The sequence below is a fragment of the Polistes canadensis genome, unplaced genomic scaffold (genome assembly GCF_001313835.1).
Source record: "Polistes canadensis isolate GaletaPanama2010 unplaced genomic scaffold, ASM131383v1 scaffold_144, whole genome shotgun sequence".
NCBI classification, from domain to species: Eukaryota; Metazoa; Arthropoda; class Insecta; order Hymenoptera; family Vespidae; genus Polistes; species Polistes canadensis.
This window is the reverse complement of record NW_014569691.1, coordinates 1-18,229: the sequence shown is the minus strand read 5'-3', so window position 1 is coordinate 18,229 and position 18,229 is coordinate 1. Positions and strand designations below refer to the sequence as shown.

Sequence of the window (18,229 nt, the reverse complement as noted above, 5' to 3'; positions counted from 1 at the left end):
TATATATATATATATATATACAGAGACACGTATACATACATATACGTAATACGTATGTTCTATCTTTCTTTTTCCCTCTCATTTTCATTCTCACATACGCACACACACGTTTACGTGTATGCTGTCAGGGAGACGAATATTAGTCCATATACTTTGGTACCTGGTCCTACTACCACTACTACTATTACTATATTATTATTATTATTATTATTATTATTATTATTATTATTATTATTATTATTATTATTATTATTATTATTATTATTATTATTATTATATAGTATTGGTATATGTATACTGCTACTATAGAACTGTTTGCTAGAAGAATACTACTACTATTACGTTTACGGGAAATTTAGTATTTTCGTGAAAAGTACGCCGACGGATCGTGGATATATGATCGCCATAATCGGAAGATGTGAACAAGAGAAATCATTTTTATATTATCTATCGATAAATTTTACTCTTAATTGTACATTTTTTGCAGTTTTATATGAAACAAACAGGCGAATGCTTGGACTTTTTTTTTATTTATTTCGTATTTACAACAAATTTTGTTAATCGAAGATTGTTGGTTTCCTAATCGTAACTTTATTCTTAATTCAATTAACGATTATTGTTCAAGAAAAAAATCTCGTCTATTTTCACCTTCGATAATTCATCGATAAGTGCATTTTTTATTTTTTTTTGTTTTTTTTTTATTCGAGTACACATAATAATCGAAGAATATTTTTAAACGCGGAAAGAAGGAAGGAAGGAAGGATGTAGAGAGAAAATGGAAAAAAAATCGTTACACGTTATATACGGAAAAAAATATCGAATAGATTCGCGTTTTAAACAGCCACTGGTGTGTCGAACGATAAAGATAGAACTTACCGAAATAGAAAGGAAATTTTCTATTGAACAATTTTGGAGCCAATATACTCGGTAAATTTGCTTACGACAAAGAGAAAGAGAGAGAGAGAGAGAGAGAGAGAGAGAGAGAGAGGAGGGAAGGTTTGCGAGTATCTACAATTTACCCTTCCAATTAAATATGTCTCGCCATCGAGAAAATAGGAGCAGATGATTATGAAAATGATCTAAAGTTATTTGAGATATTAAAGGATAGATTTTTTTCACGTATTTAATATAATATAATTAAAATGAAAATAATATTTGTATATAGGGGTTGCTAATAACGAAAGGATTAATAATAAATATCATAATTTTGTATATATAAATCAATACACAAACATCCATTCGATCATATGTATAATATAATACTTATTAAACAAAAGAAAAATCTATTTCTTCAATTTTTCACAAATCAGAGAAAGTATTAGTTTGCTTAATCAAAAAAGAAGAAGAAAACAAAATGAAATAAAATAAAATAAAATAAAATAAAGATAAGTCATTGTGTGGTCCTATTAAATCGATGACGTATCTAACAACGGATGAGCGAAAAGTCTCGAATTTCTTGATTCTCCCCAGAAAGTTTTCTTCCTCCCGCTCTTGGTCTCCCTTTTGAAAGAAGGGATATTCGAAGAAGGGCTCGAAAGAAAGTAGGGATATTAGAGGTTGCTACCGCGTCTGTACACAGTAAACGTTAAGTGTGTATCGTTGCGCCTGGCGCCAGGCTTTACGACGCGTATCGTGTTCGTGTTTTAACCATCAGGTAGCTAAAGGATCCTTCTTCCTTTTACTTCCGGTTCTAAGGGCCTCGACCACATCCTTCGAGATTTCTCCTCCTCTGACCGTAAACAATATCTTCCCCAACTACGAGATTGTTCTATCTTCTTCTTCTTCTTCTTCTTCTTCTTCTTCTTCTTCTTCTTCTTCTTCTTCTTACTTTTCTGCTTATTTGTCTCTTATTGTTAGAAAAATGACTTTTCCGACTAACTCGTATATTTGATTTATGTGTCATTTGAAATACGATCCTAAATGGACGAACAAATCTCACAATATATACACAATATATATATATTTTTATATATATATATTTTTTTTTTCTTTATCTTTTTAATGTTATATCGAAAATACAATAAATCGAAAAATACATGATTAATTATTATTTAAGATTGGTCAATAGTTCTTAGTTATTGTAAAATTATAAACTTAAGTACTTTGAGATCCATCGTATGCACCAAAAAAATTTCATTGTATTTTACGATAGAAAATAAGCTTATCGATTTCACCTTTGCTTCGAGTTCAAATCACAAAAAAATCGAAAGTTTTCCGGTCGAACTTTGATATTAGTCTCTTTCGCATTTTAACTTTTTCAAATTCCTACAAGGCGCCAAGAAAATTTCATCCTCTTTTCTTCAGGATTTTCCATGATATGACTATTATATGGATTTAAAAAAGATCGTTCGAATCAAAACATTACATATTGTTGTAAGCTATCTAAGAATTTACGAGCTTACCTGAACAAACCTTAGGGCTTCGTATTTCTTTAGGGACAGACCTTATATCCTTATTAGCCGGACTTTAAAAATAAGAGTTTTCCGAGAGATTTTCTTTTCTTTTTTCTTTGTTTTTTTTGTTTTCAAAATTTTATTCAAAGATCAATATCAACCAAATAGTTTCCAATAATCATTTAGAAATTTTCCCGATAATCCGATAGGTATCTTTCATTCAATTTCTCTTCTATTGTTCAAAATAAACCCAACACTTTTGAAATTTTCTCACTGTTCAAATATTTGAAGGAATAAGTCAGAATTTTGTCCATGGGTGTCTTTTATTCTTGTTTTTCTTTCTGTCTAATTACTTATATATCATCGAATAAATTTGTATAAATTTTTGACTAAGGTCAGTATCATACTTAACGGCGGTTATGTTTTATTACGATCGAGAATAAGACGAGTGACAAGTTTCGGTTGAATGAAAGAGAGAGAGAGAGTGAGTTCATCCTTCTCCACCAATGGGTTCTCGGCGAAGGTGGCTGTAACTGTAACTGTAGCAGCAGCAGCAGTAGCAGCAGCAACAAGTTCGTACGACCTTCACTATAAATACCTAATTTCGCCTTCGAGCTATTTGCGACGGCTAATGCCGCGATATTTATACGATGGCTAAGTGTAGGTACCAGGGCGTAGATTTATGCGATGGCCAACGCGATGGCTGTATATTTTCATTGCATCGGTTCACTTTATTTAAAACGCATCTTCTCCCCGATGCCGTAACGCGTCTTATCAGATTGCATAAATCTTGTTTTTTTTTGGTTTCTTTTGGGGGGTTTTTTTCTTCTACTTCTAACTTTCCTTTTAACTCTTGCAAATAAACTTCGATCTGCGAGAAAAAATACTATTAGCAATCAAATATGAGTTTAGTAACGAGCACTCGTTACGAATGAATTAATCGTCATTCGAAATTCAATACAATGTATTTACATTTTTTGGATAAAATGTAATGGTAGAAAAATGTATCAGAAAATTAGTCAACTGAACAATCCGGTACGCGTACACATTTTTCATAGAGATTTTTTTTCTTTTTACCGACAGTTTAAAGCAAATACAAAAGAATAAAATAAATATAAAGCAAGAAAGAGAGAAAAGAAAAAAAGGGGGGAATATAAAAAGGCAAGAACCTAGGTCGGATTAAAGTTCTTTTCTTTCGTTTTAGAAGGCTTCGATTCGAAGGTACCGATTGACCTCCATATTCCCGACTAGCTAAACCAGGAGCCATCCTGAGCCGCTTAAGTAGCTATGGGATTTGCTTTCCTCCAGCTTCACAACGACGACGACGACAACGTTCCTCTCGAAGGTGCCATCCGCCCTATTTTTTTCCACGTCTCCTCGCACACCCTTCGAGAAAAACCGATTTTCCTTTTTTTCGAAACTTCCGGGAATTTAGCGTTAAATTATTTTTTATTTTGTTACTTTAAAATTAAACAAATGTTCTTCGTCGCGAATAAATGTTCTTTTTAATGTAACAGAAAAAATATGAAAAGTATCGAGATAATGCATACGTGTGTGCACGTAAATACCCGATAACCGTCGACTATTTACAAGCGAACCGTTCAAAGTTTTGTAAACTTCATATTTTTACACGGAAGTTTGGCGCGAGTGGGGTGGCGGGGTTGGGGGCGGGGGAGGGGCTGGCAGAAGACTGGCACAACGCGAGCATGTTTTATCGCCTAATATATTTTTCAACGCGATAAAGACTCTCGTTTGGCATACGTTTCGAATCACGAGGACTCGTAAAGCAAATACATACGCGATTCGACGAGAACTTATCTTCGTTTAAATCACTTCTCGTTGTCAGATTTGTTGGAATGTAAAATTCGCGCAATGTCAAGGAGAAATTTCCAAATTAAAAAAAGAAAATAGGGGAAGGAAGAGGAAATAATACGAAAGGGAAAATTAATATTAAATCAATTTTGTCGATTAAAAAGATAATTGAATCGATCGATTCCTCGGTACACGATGATCCGACAACGAAGTTAATTAACGTCAATGCAAAATAAAAACGTCGTCTGGCCGTGTACTCCAGCCTTTTCTCTTTTTCTCTTGAAACATTGAGGAAAACAGAGTAGGTCTGTCTTATGGCAGAGAGACTAGACGACTTAATAACGAGTAAATAAAAGGCGTCACTTTATGTCCGAATGAAAATTAAATGGCGCGGTGAGTCGCGAAAATGAATTATCGCCGTTGAACGTTTACTCCTTCCCCCCCCCCCGCTACCACCCGCTATGAAAATATTAACTCGTGTAAAGTGCCGCGTTAAGAAATTCATGACGAGTTCTCGACTAGTAGACGAAAAAATTATCCAAACGAAAATTCTCTTTTTCCCCTCTTCTTCTATTCCTGTTGTTGCTCTTGTTGTTGTTGTTGTTTCCTTAAGAACAATTTATCCAACTAATTGAGTCTATCGTTTTTATTCTATTTCTTTTATTTCTATTTTTATTCTTTATCAATATATATATATATATATATTCTCATATTCAGATAAATTTATCTAACATCTTTTTTCTTTTCACATTTTTCTATATAAGTAAATAATGAAGAATAATTTATATTGTCATTATTTTTTGATTAGATTTTAATTGAAAAATACAAATTATTTGTAATTCTCGAGTGTGTGTCGGGAGAGAAGTATTTAAAATTCAACATTTACAAATCCTTAAAATTCAGCATTCAACATGTTCGTTTAAAAATCTTAACTATTCAACACGCTCGACGTGTCAATTTACAAACATTACAAAATCAACATTTAAAGTATTCGTTTATTTAAACAAAAAACATTGCATAGAGAAAAGAATCGGATAACGTTGAGGAAATTCTGACGAAAGGTGTTCATAGATGAACGTTCGATTGAAACGCGAAGAACCGTGCAATAATCGAACGAAATGCAACAAGGATGCACGCGATTTGAAGCGTAAACTTGGTCGAAAACGTGCGGGTTCTTACGAGATCAAGAGGGAAAAGCACGAAAAAGAGCAACCACACGCTCGTAGGCGGCCTACCGCGACTTTTTAGCGAATAAGAAAAGCGAGGGGGGAAAAAAAGAGCAACGGAGGAAAAGAAAACCTTTGAGGTTCACCAATAGTGCGTTAACTAAGCCGCCTTACTCGATCGAATCGTTTGACATAAAGAGAGGAGAGCCGACGTTAGTTTAAAAAAAGAAAAAAAGGAAAAAAGAGAAAAAGAAAAAAAAAAGGAAAATGAAAAAAACTGCAAATACCGCGGTGCGAGTTTTAGGTGAAAATGAAATTTTTTTTCTCTACTCGATGAAAATTCACGAGCGCGCTTGTTTTTTTTCCCCTTTTTTTTAATCAAATTTTCCAAAAATATATTTTATTTATCTTTTAACCCTGTGCGTAACGAAATTTTGTCGTCACGATTTTGAAAAAGAAAACGTAGTGGAATAGATATTTTCCGTATAAAAAGAGGACAAAACTGAAATTGTATCTATAGCATTTTTGGTTGTTCACAATTGCGTTAATCTACTCTAAGTCTATATTTAATATTCAGGAGGATTCCGTTACTCTTTCATTTGCGAAGGAATGACGAATCGATCGGGAAAACGTTTTACGCCCTTCTTTTTCCGCGAAATCGACGTTAAAAAGGGTCCGTTCGTTTCTTTTCTCAACAGTGTCGACGAAAGAAGAGAAGAGGAGGACATATTGTATCGTATATTTATAAGCGTGCGCACGCAGCACCTACACACAATAAGGCTATGTAGGGTGTTGCTAGAGCAGCAAGTTGATGGAGTACGAGTTGGACGAGGATGAGAAGGTGGAGGAGGAAAAGATGGCGATGCGGCAACAAGAGAAGGAAAGGACGAAGGGAGGAGGAGAATGAGGAGGAGGAGGAGGAGGAGGAGGAGGAGGCCTCTTAAGCGGCTCAGCGCGTAGAAGCGTATACGAGCGGAAAGCCGACAAAGCTATCAGCGCCGAATGCATCCCGGGCAGATGCTGCTCTCTTTGGTGTAGAGCCTTCTCGCTCCCTCTCATCCACCCTCCTCGTCCCTCCTCGTCCCTCTTCCTCCCGATTCTCGAGTGTCGAAGCCATGTGAGGAGCCCTACTCGAGTTGCCGTAATAATTCATTGTGGCCCGGTGCGAAGAACATAACAGAGAGACTCCGAAAGCATTCCTCCAGTGAACCGTCATACTGTGAGACAAAATTACGCACTATTATTCCAAAATTCGTCGATATACTATTTGAAAATATTCGATCGATTAAATATTTAAGATATTTTGATGGATTTACAGACGATAATTATAATGCGACCATTTCATTCGGAGCGACTCGCGTGCTCGGTCACTCGGAAAGCGCGGGAATTGAAGAAAAAAAATATGCATCTGTGATAGGAGCATTGAAATTTAAGAACTGGAAATCGTAGGACTCGCGTCCTCGACATCGCGTTCTTCCAAAATCGATCGACGGCCGACGTCTACTTCGAGAGGGATGCACGGTAACCGCACTACCACCACTACCGGCGGCATCAACGTTGCCAGCGTACCAGACACACTACCACCACTAGTACCGCGAAATCTCCGCGAACAAATCAACGGAGTTTGGACCACCGCGCTCTCGAGACCAACGGAAGAAAGATAGAAAGAGAAAGGAGTTGCAACGCGAACGGGAAGGAGGGACGAAACAAGAGGAGGAGGAGGAGGAGGAGGAGGAAAGTAGGAGCGCGGTGACACGTTATATACCGACCGTTTGGTTACCGCTTTGGTCGACGACGCGAAAGAAGAGTAGCAGTAAAGGAAAGAGAAAGAGAAAAGAAGAAGAAGAAGAAGAAGAAAGTAAAGAAGAAGAAGAAGAAGAAGAAAAAGGACGATGAAAGTATCGAGAGTAGGTGGTTCCTATAGGAAGGTGCAACGACTGGTAGTAGTAGTAGTAGTAGTAGTAGTTAGGTAGTCAAAGAAAGAAAGAAAGAGAGAGTAAGAGGAAAGAAAGGAACGGTCGGAGGGAGAGAGAAAGCCGCGGAACGACGAATCGATTAGGTAGGTCGGCCATTTTGTATGCGGGAATCGGCATAGTCGGCGCTAGGAGGAGCACGGTAGGCGTGGCCGAGCATCGGCGTCGACTCCTTGCCGAGGACAAATCGGCCCTCGTGTAGAGTAGCGCGCGCACGCGCGCATACCGCCGTCTTTCTCGCGATAGGACGGGACCTCGTCGCAGCGTACCAGGGGGCGTTCCGAAGGGTCCCGACGGGCCTAGTGGCACCCTTGGTGGGGGAGGAGTCGGCTCCGAGTGGTGGGGATGGATGCTTAGAAGTGGAAGGGTGAGACTAGGTCTGCCGGCGGCGACTCGTTTCTACTATAGCGAGCGAGCCGAACAGCAGTCAGTGCCTCTCAGGGCCCCGCGTCGTCAGTCTCGTTGGGGTTGTATCGTGAGATCGCGTCTTTCTCTCTCTTTCTCTCTCTCTCTCTCTCCTTCTCTCTTTCTCTTCCCTCTCTTCCCTCTCTTCCTCTTTTCACCCGTCTGTCAATCCCATTCTCCTTCTTCGTCTTCTTCTTCTCCTTCTCCTTCACTTCTGTCTTCCTCTCCCCCCCCCTAACCTTCCTCCTCGTCCTCTTGGCTCGCATCTCTTTTTTCTCTTTTTCCCACGTATTTTATTTGTCTCTTTTTTGACTGGTGCGACTCCACGCATCGATCACCATCATTGTGTATACGAGAGAGAAGAAGATTCCTCCTCCGTCGGCGGTGTTCTCTATGCGAAAGAGAGAGAGAATTCCTTCCTCGTTATGATTCGTACGAAACGCGAGTGATAAGACGATAAGAAGGAAATAAAGCGTGAGCGAAAGACGAATCGAATAGTTGTTGATGTGTCGTGACAGTTTTCTTTTTTTCCTCGACACAGTAGATGTGCTCGCAATTAAAATACATATTTAATACTTGTGATAGCATCGGAGAAAGGAAAGGATAACTGTGCGTAAAAATTGGAAATAATTCCAAGGGACTAACATAAGTGACAACTCGTGACGAAGGAACGTTAAACAATATTTTTTGTTATTCTTGTGTCAGGATCATTCGCGATAAAGGAAAGAGGGTACACGCTAAGGGTTTACTTGTCAGCATCGTTCAATCGCAAAATGGCGATGGTCGTCGCGAATATTTTCCCTCGAATTGTTCGTTAACGATCTCACGCGATAACATCGAGATCCTTCAAAATTAAATTCTAACAATTAGTCAGGAGAGTCGACTAAACGATCGATCAAACAGAGTGTCCGGTAGAATAAAGAAGGAACAACGTTGAATTGCAAGCCCCATAATTGACATTTTTTGAGATCAATTTGGAATAAAAATAAATACGAGAAAACTATTGGAAATAAGTTTGGCGAGAAGTCTAGGAGGGAAAAGGAGGCAAGTAAATAAGAATAAAAAGACGACGAAGAGGAAAAAGAAAAAGAAGAAAAGGTACACCGCTTCGGCCGGTGGTTTAAAAAGCCTTCAAGATTGCTCGAAAACCGTCGCGCGAGTCGCGCAGGGTTGGACGAACAGCGGAAATACGGGGTGCGTGGGCAGCTATGCAAAGGGCGGTTGCTGGCGGAGGGCCCGGGCCCTTGGGTCTTCAGGGCCCTCCAAGGTCAGTCAAAATATCCCCAGTCAACATTCAGGACGAACCAGGTGACCCGACCTCGCAAAGTACGTAATAAAATATCTTAATATATCATACTAAATTCATTTTTATTTCATCTTTATATTTGCAAACAATTCATAGGAATATATATCCATTTATATAAATTATAACGTAATAAGTTTTCTTTCGATAATATTAAATTTTCAATATATCGTTGAAAATTAGAGAAATTATAAGGATTACATTATTTTTTCAAGGAATAAATATTTAGTTTCGATGACGGACGTTAATGAAATTTCAATTGATCAAGGAAAACATTATTAAGAAGAAATGTGTCTGATAAAAGATGCATCGAACAAGGTTGATTTATTTTTGATCCTTTGATGGATCTTTCATTCGTTGGATACTTATAGAAATAACGTTGTTACAATCGTAGCTCGAGTATAGGATTCCAAAAATATTCGTAACTCGTTCGGATCTCATTCGAATCTCCCACATTTTGTGACATTAATCCCTGACAGTTTTGTCAATAACGTCGTTTTCACATTTCAAATAAAGAATATCTCCCATTTAGAATAAGATAACACGGTCCGTAATATCTCTCAGTTTCCATTTTCGTACACGGAATCGTTCGAATTAGCCTATTGAATAACATTTATCTTAATCGAATAGAGAAACTGTTAATAACCGTACTCTATAGTAATCAATTTGATAATACATAGAAAAATCGTAAATATGAATGAAGATTTTCATTCGACGAATAAAATACGAACACGTGCTCTATTCCTACCAATGTGATAATAATTATTCATTTATGATCGATCCTTCGAGCCATTAAGACGTCATTTCAGACTATTAAATCGAGATCTCTTTTAAAAGGTAACAAAAATCGGTTTACGAATGGGAAAACTTCATTGAGTATTTAAAGACGCACTTTGATGAGAGTTAACGAACTATCTGTAATATTATCGTTTTTCATAGAGCTTTAATTAGGCGATTGAAGGTTCGTTAATTGAACAAAATACCTAAAAGAAATGAAGAAAGAGTGATAGAAGATCTCATAACAGTTTAGCGGACAATTTTTGTAGTACGTGTTCGAAGCCGATGTATATCTTTATGACCAGTTACGATCGTTTCTCAACTTATAAATGAGCTATTTACTTATTTTTGGAAAGTATATTCGTTACTCGATACTCGCATTCAAACGGAAAAGATAAAAATAAGTCGTTGGACAAATACGAACGAAAAAGAGCAAGTTTCTTATATTTGGTCATTTTTTTCTATCAATTATTAGAATAAGAGATAATAATAAAAAGAAAAAAAAATTAGGAAAGAAAATAGCAGAGCAAGTGTTTGGTCGTTCGTGACGCGTCGCTTTGTCTAGGACTCGTAAGTTTTGCGATAAGGTCTTATCTAACGTCAACGTTTCTAGACAAACCCCCCATCGTGAGATCTATATTACACTCTTTCTACAAAATTATCCGTTAATTATTATTTAGCAATGAAACTTCAACGATAATTACAAGAATGCAATGAGCGTAACTTAAACGAGGTCGTATCAATATAATTATAAGTGTCCTTACGTTTTACTTAATGTCGTCGTACGTTTACCGTATTTCTATTTATATACATCTTTTTTCCTTCGTTTTTGTTAAATTTAGAATACAGCAAATCAGATTCAAATCAGATTCAAGTTTGAAAAGCACGACGAATGAATAAACGAAATAACGAACGAACCAATGAATGAATATATTCGTAGAAAAATGTCATAACTTATGCAAATTAAAATAAGACGGAAATATCCGACCTAACGTAGATTTTCTTAGCTCGCTAGCAAGTACAATTTGTCATTCGTAATTTTCCTGTGAGCAGGCAAAAGAGTCAATGCCAAATTTTCGTTAAAACATCAACGATTACGTTGAAATATATTTGGAATTGGTGTAATTTGGCCGCGTAATTAAAATCCAATACTTACTCGATCTGATTCTCTATTACACCCCATCAAAGTATAATCGTAAAGACGATTCGTAATCGAGCTTGCTAAACGATTCTAAAATCTCCGAGATAATTAATTTCTCTAATGCGTCTCGCGTAACGCTTATAAAGTTTCATAAACGCCATAAGATCATGGCGAGTTGATCGTGCAAAGATCGTTATAACGTACCTCGTTAAAGTCTCGACTATCGTTTCCTTCATTCGATAACACGTTAATGCGTGTTTTCAAACGATTTCAAAGTGTGAAAATTTAATTCGTTGTCGTGTAATATTTAAACGATGGAATAATAAATCGCAAGAGAGAGAGAGAGAGAGAGAGAGAGAGAGAGAGAGAAAGAGAGAGAAAGACGCGATCTCACGATACAACCCCAACGAGACTGACGACGCGGGGCCCTGAGAGGCACTGACTGCTGTTCGGCTCGCTCGCTATAGTAGAAACGAGTCGCCGCCGGCAGACCTAGTCTCACCCTTCCACTTCTAAGCATCCATCCCCACCACTCGGAGCCGACTCCTCCCCCACCAAGGGTGCCACTAGGCCCGTCGGGACCCTTCGGAACGCCCCCTGGTACGCTGCGACGAGGTCCCGTCCTATCGCGAGAAAGACGGCGGTATGCGCGCGTGCGCGCGCTACTCTACACGAGGGCCGATTTGTCCTCGGCAAGGAGTCGACGCCGATGCTCGGCCACGCCTACCGTGCTCCTCCTAGCGCCGACTATGCCGATTCCCGCATACAAAATGGCCGACCTACCTAATCGATTCGTCGTTCCGCGGCTTTCTCTCTCCCTCCGACCGTTCCTTTCTTTCCTCTTACTCTCTCTTTCTTTCTTTCTTTGACTACCTAACTACTACTACTACTACTACTACTACCAGTCGTTGCACCTTCCTATAGGAACCACCTACTCTCGATACTTTCATCGTCCTTTTTCTTCTTCTTCTTCTTCTTCTTTACTTTCTTCTTCTTCTTCTTCTTCTTTTCTCTTTCTCTTTCCTTTACTGCTACTCTTCTTTCGCGTCGTCGACCAAAGCGGTAACCAAACGGTCGGTATATAACGTGTCACCGCGCTCCTACTTTCCTCCTCCTCCTCCTCCTCCTCCTCTTGTTTCGTCCCTCCTTCCCGTTCGCGTTGCAACTCCTTTCTCTTTCTATCTTTCTTCCGTTGGTCTCGAGAGCGCGGTGGTCCAAACTCCGTTGATTTGTTCGCGGAGATTTCGCGGTACTAGTGGTGGTAGTGTGTCTGGTACGCTGGCAACGTTGATGCCGCCGGTAGTGGTGGTAGTGCGGTTACCGTGCATCCCTCTCGAAGTAGACGTCGGCCGTCGATCGATTTTGGAAGAACGCGATGTCGAGGACGCGAGTCCTACGATTTCCAGTTCTTAAATTTCAATGCTCCTATCACAGATGCATATTTTTTTTCTTCAATTCCCGCGCTTTCCGAGTGACCGAGCACGCGAGTCGCTCCGAATGAAATGGTCGCATTATAATTATCGTCTGTAAATCCATCAAAATATCTTAAATATTTAATCGATCGAATATTTTCAAATAGTATATCGACGAATTTTGGAATAATAGTGCGTAATTTTGTCTCACAGTATGACGGTTCACTGGAGGAATGCTTTCGGAGTCTCTCTGTTATGTTCTTCGCACCGGGCCACAATGAATTATTACGGCAACTCGAGTAGGGCTCCTCACATGGCTTCGACACTCGAGAATCGGGAGGAAGAGGGACGAGGAGGGACGAGGAGGGTGGATGAGAGGGAGCGAGAAGGCTCTACACCAAAGAGAGCAGCATCTGCCCGGGATGCATTCGGCGCTGATAGCTTTGTCGGCTTTCCGCTCGTATACGCTTCTACGCGCTGAGCCGCTTAAGAGGCCTCCTCCTCCTCCTCCTCCTCCTCCTCCTCATTCTCCTCCTCCCTTCGTCCTTTCCTTCTCTTGTTGCCGCATCGCCATCTTTTCCTCCTCCACCTTCTCATCCTCGTCCAACTCGTACTCCATCAACTTGCTGCTCTAGCAACACCCTACATAGCCTTATTGTGTGTAGGTGCTGCGTGCGCACGCTTATAAATATACGATACAATATGTCCTCCTCTTCTCTTCTTTCGTCGACACTGTTGAGAAAAGAAACGAACGGACCCTTTTTAACGTCGATTTCGCGGAAAAAGAAGGGCGTAAAACGTTTTCCCGATCGATTCGTCATTCCTTCGCAAATGAAAGAGTAACGGAATCCTCCTGAATATTAAATATAGACTTAGAGTAGATTAACGCAATTGTGAACAACCAAAAATGCTATAGATACAATTTCAGTTTTGTCCTCTTTTTATACGGAAAATATCTATTCCACTACGTTTTCTTTTTCAAAATCGTGACGACAAAATTTCGTTACGCACAGGGTTAAAAGATAAATAAAATATATTTTTGGAAAATTTGATTAAAAAAAAGGGGAAAAAAAACAAGCGCGCTCGTGAATTTTCATCGAGTAGAGAAAAAAAATTTCATTTTCACCTAAAACTCGCACCGCGGTATTTGCAGTTTTTTTCATTTTCCTTTTTTTTTTCTTTTTCTCTTTTTTCCTTTTTTTCTTTTTTTAAACTAACGTCGGCTCTCCTCTCTTTATGTCAAACGATTCGATCGAGTAAGGCGGCTTAGTTAACGCACTATTGGTGAACCTCAAAGGTTTTCTTTTCCTCCGTTGCTCTTTTTTTCCCCCCTCGCTTTTCTTATTCGCTAAAAAGTCGCGGTAGGCCGCCTACGAGCGTGTGGTTGCTCTTTTTCGTGCTTTTCCCTCTTGATCTCGTAAGAACCCGCACGTTTTCGACCAAGTTTACGCTTCAAATCGCGTGCATCCTTGTTGCATTTCGTTCGATTATTGCACGGTTCTTCGCGTTTCAATCGAACGTTCATCTATGAACACCTTTCGTCAGAATTTCCTCAACGTTATCCGATTCTTTTCTCTATGCAATGTTTTTTGTTTAAATAAACGAATACTTTAAATGTTGATTTTGTAATGTTTGTAAATTGACACGTCGAGCGTGTTGAATAGTTAAGATTTTTAAACGAACATGTTGAATGCTGAATTTTAAGGATTTGTAAATGTTGAATTTTAAATACTTCTCTCCCGACACACACTCGAGAATTACAAATAATTTGTATTTTTCAATTAAAATCTAATCAAAAAATAATGACAATATAAATTATTCTTCATTATTTACTTATATAGAAAAATGTGAAAAGAAAAAAGATGTTAGATAAATTTATCTGAATATGAGAATATATATATATATATATATTGATAAAGAATAAAAATAGAAATAAAAGAAATAGAATAAAAACGATAGACTCAATTAGTTGGATAAATTGTTCTTAAGGAAACAACAACAACAACAAGAGCAACAACAGGAATAGAAGAAGAGGGGAAAAAGAGAATTTTCGTTTGGATAATTTTTTCGTCTACTAGTCGAGAACTCGTCATGAATTTCTTAACGCGGCACTTTACACGAGTTAATATTTTCATAGCGGGTGGTAGCGGGGGGGGGGGAAGGAGTAAACGTTCAACGGCGATAATTCATTTTCGCGACTCACCGCGCCATTTAATTTTCATTCGGACATAAAGTGACGCCTTTTATTTACTCGTTATTAAGTCGTCTAGTCTCTCTGCCATAAGACAGACCTACTCTGTTTTCCTCAATGTTTCAAGAGAAAAAGAGAAAAGGCTGGAGTACACGGCCAGACGACGTTTTTATTTTGCATTGACGTTAATTAACTTCGTTGTCGGATCATCGTGTACCGAGGAATCGATCGATTCAATTATCTTTTTAATCGACAAAATTGATTTAATATTAATTTTCCCTTTCGTATTATTTCCTCTTCCTTCCCCTATTTTCTTTTTTTAATTTGGAAATTTCTCCTTGACATTGCGCGAATTTTACATTCCAACAAATCTGACAACGAGAAGTGATTTAAACGAAGATAAGTTCTCGTCGAATCGCGTATGTATTTGCTTTACGAGTCCTCGTGATTCGAAACGTATGCCAAACGAGAGTCTTTATCGCGTTGAAAAATATATTAGGCGATAAAACATGCTCGCGTTGTGCCAGTCTTCTGCCAGCCCCTCCCCCGCCCCCAACCCCGCCACCCCACTCGCGCCAAACTTCCGTGTAAAAATATGAAGTTTACAAAACTTTGAACGGTTCGCTTGTAAATAGTCGACGGTTATCGGGTATTTACGTGCACACACGTATGCATTATCTCGATACTTTTCATATTTTTTCTGTTACATTAAAAAGAACATTTATTCGCGACGAAGAACATTTGTTTAATTTTAAAGTAACAAAATAAAAAATAATTTAACGCTAAATTCCCGGAAGTTTCGAAAAAAAGGAAAATCGGTTTTTCTCGAAGGGTGTGCGAGGAGACGTGGAAAAAAATAGGGCGGATGGCACCTTCGAGAGGAACGTTGTCGTCGTCGTCGTTGTGAAGCTGGAGGAAAGCAAATCCCATAGCTACTTAAGCGGCTCAGGATGGCTCCTGGTTTAGCTAGTCGGGAATATGGAGGTCAATCGGTACCTTCGAATCGAAGCCTTCTAAAACGAAAGAAAAGAACTTTAATCCGACCTAGGTTCTTGCCTTTTTATATTCCCCCCTTTTTTTCTTTTCTCTCTTTCTTGCTTTATATTTATTTTATTCTTTTGTATTTGCTTTAAACTGTCGGTAAAAAGAAAAAAAATCTCTATGAAAAATGTGTACGCGTACCGGATTGTTCAGTTGACTAATTTTCTGATACATTTTTCTACCATTACATTTTATCCAAAAAATGTAAATACATTGTATTGAATTTCGAATGACGATTAATTCATTCGTAACGAGTGCTCGTTACTAAACTCATATTTGATTGCTAATAGTATTTTTTCTCGCAGATCGAAGTTTATTTGCAAGAGTTAAAAGGAAAGTTAGAAGTAGAAGAAAAAAACCCCCCAAAAGAAACCAAAAAAAAACAAGATTTATGCAATCTGATAAGACGCGTTACGGCATCGGGGAGAAGATGCGTTTTAAATAAAGTGAACCGATGCAATGAAAATATACAGCCATCGCGTTGGCCATCGCATAAATCTACGCCCTGGTACCTACACTTAGCCATCGTATAAATATCGCGGCATTAGCCGTCGCAAATAGCTCGAAGGCGAAATTAGGTATTTATAGTGAAGGTCGTACGAACTTGTTGCTGCTGCTACTGCTGCTGCTGCTACAGTTACAGTTACAGCCACCTTCGCCGAGAACCCATTGGTGGAGAAGGATGAACTCACTCTCTCTCTCTCTTTCATTCAACCGAAACTTGTCACTCGTCTTATTCTCGATCGTAATAAAACATAACCGCCGTTAAGTATGATACTGACCTTAGTCAAAAATTTATACAAATTTATTCGATGATATATAAGTAATTAGACAGAAAGAAAAACAAGAATAAAAGACACCCATGGACAAAATTCTGACTTATTCCTTCAAATATTTGAACAGTGAGAAAATTTCAAAAGTGTTGGGTTTATTTTGAACAATAGAAGAGAAATTGAATGAAAGATACCTATCGGATTATCGGGAAAATTTCTAAATGATTATTGGAAACTATTTGGTTGATATTGATCTTTGAATAAAATTTTGAAAACAAAAAAAACAAAGAAAAAAGAAAAGAAAATCTCTCGGAAAACTCTTATTTTTAAAGTCCGGCTAATAAGGATATAAGGTCTGTCCCTAAAGAAATACGAAGCCCTAAGGTTTGTTCAGGTAAGCTCGTAAATTCTTAGATAGCTTACAACAATATGTAATGTTTTGATTCGAACGATCTTTTTTAAATCCATATAATAGTCATATCATGGAAAATCCTGAAGAAAAGAGGATGAAATTTTCTTGGCGCCTTGTAGGAATTTGAAAAAGTTAAAATGCGAAAGAGACTAATATCAAAGTTCGACCGGAAAACTTTCGATTTTTTTGTGATTTGAACTCGAAGCAAAGGTGAAATCGATAAGCTTATTTTCTATCGTAAAATACAATGAAATTTTTTTGGTGCATACGATGGATCTCAAAGTACTTAAGTTTATAATTTTACAATAACTAAGAACTATTGACCAATCTTAAATAATAATTAATCATGTATTTTTCGATTTATTGTATTTTCGATATAACATTAAAAAGATAAAGAAAAAAAAAATATATATATATAAAAATATATATATATTGTGTATATATTGTGAGATTTGTTCGTCCATTTAGGATCGTATTTCAAATGACACATAAATCAAATATACGAGTTAGTCGGAAAAGTCATTTTTCTAACAATAAGAGACAAATAAGCAGAAAAGTAAGAAGAAGAAGAAGAAGAAGAAGAAGAAGAAGAAGAAGAAGAAGAAGAAGAAGATAGAACAATCTCGTAGTTGGGGAAGATATTGTTTACGGTCAGAGGAGGAGAAATCTCGAAGGATGTGGTCGAGGCCCTTAGAACCGGAAGTAAAAGGAAGAAGGATCCTTTAGCTACCTGATGGTTAAAACACGAACACGATACGCGTCGTAAAGCCTGGCGCCAGGCGCAACGATACACACTTAACGTTTACTGTGTACAGACGCGGTAGCAACCTCTAATATCCCTACTTTCTTTCGAGCCCTTCTTCGAATATCCCTTCTTTCAAAAGGGAGACCAAGAGCGGGAGGAAGAAAACTTTCTGGGGAGAATCAAGAAATTCGAGACTTTTCGCTCATCCGTTGTTAGATACGTCATCGATTTAATAGGACCACACAATGACTTATCTTTATTTTATTTTATTTTATTTTATTTCATTTTGTTTTCTTCTTCTTTTTTGATTAAGCAAACTAATACTTTCTCTGATTTGTGAAAAATTGAAGAAATAGATTTTTCTTTTGTTTAATAAGTATTATATTATACATATGATCGAATGGATGTTTGTGTATTGATTTATATATACAAAATTATGATATTTATTATTAATCCTTTCGTTATTAGCAACCCCTATATACAAATATTATTTTCATTTTAATTATATTATATTAAATACGTGAAAAAAATCTATCCTTTAATATCTCAAATAACTTTAGATCATTTTCATAATCATCTGCTCCTATTTTCTCGATGGCGAGACATATTTAATTGGAAGGGTAAATTGTAGATACTCGCAAACCTTCCCTCCTCTCTCTCTCTCTCTCTCTCTCTCTCTCTCTCT

At 37.8% G+C, this 18,229-nt stretch overlaps 3 long non-coding RNA genes across 3 annotated transcripts; 2 read left to right on the top strand and 1 right to left on the bottom strand.

The window, feature by feature from the left end:
• Nucleotides 1-1,828: 1,828 nt before the first annotated feature.
• On the bottom strand, nt 1,829-3,071 carry LOC106788591. The gene is made up of 3 exons (XR_001381910.1): nt 2,403-3,071; nt 2,175-2,321; nt 1,829-1,916 (listed from the first exon to the last, which is right to left on the bottom strand). It is a non-coding gene; the product is annotated as an uncharacterized LOC106788591 (long non-coding RNA).
• A 3,449-nt stretch (nt 3,072-6,520) lies between these two features.
• On the top strand, nt 6,521-8,369 carry LOC106788592. The gene is made up of 2 exons (XR_001381911.1): nt 6,521-6,590; nt 6,690-8,369. It is a non-coding gene; the product is annotated as an uncharacterized LOC106788592 (long non-coding RNA).
• A 7,743-nt stretch (nt 8,370-16,112) lies between these two features.
• LOC106788566 lies at nt 16,113-17,355 on the top strand. The gene is made up of 3 exons (XR_001381907.1): nt 16,113-16,781; nt 16,863-17,009; nt 17,268-17,355. It is a non-coding gene; the product is annotated as an uncharacterized LOC106788566 (long non-coding RNA).
• Nucleotides 17,356-18,229: the final 874 nt, after the last annotated feature.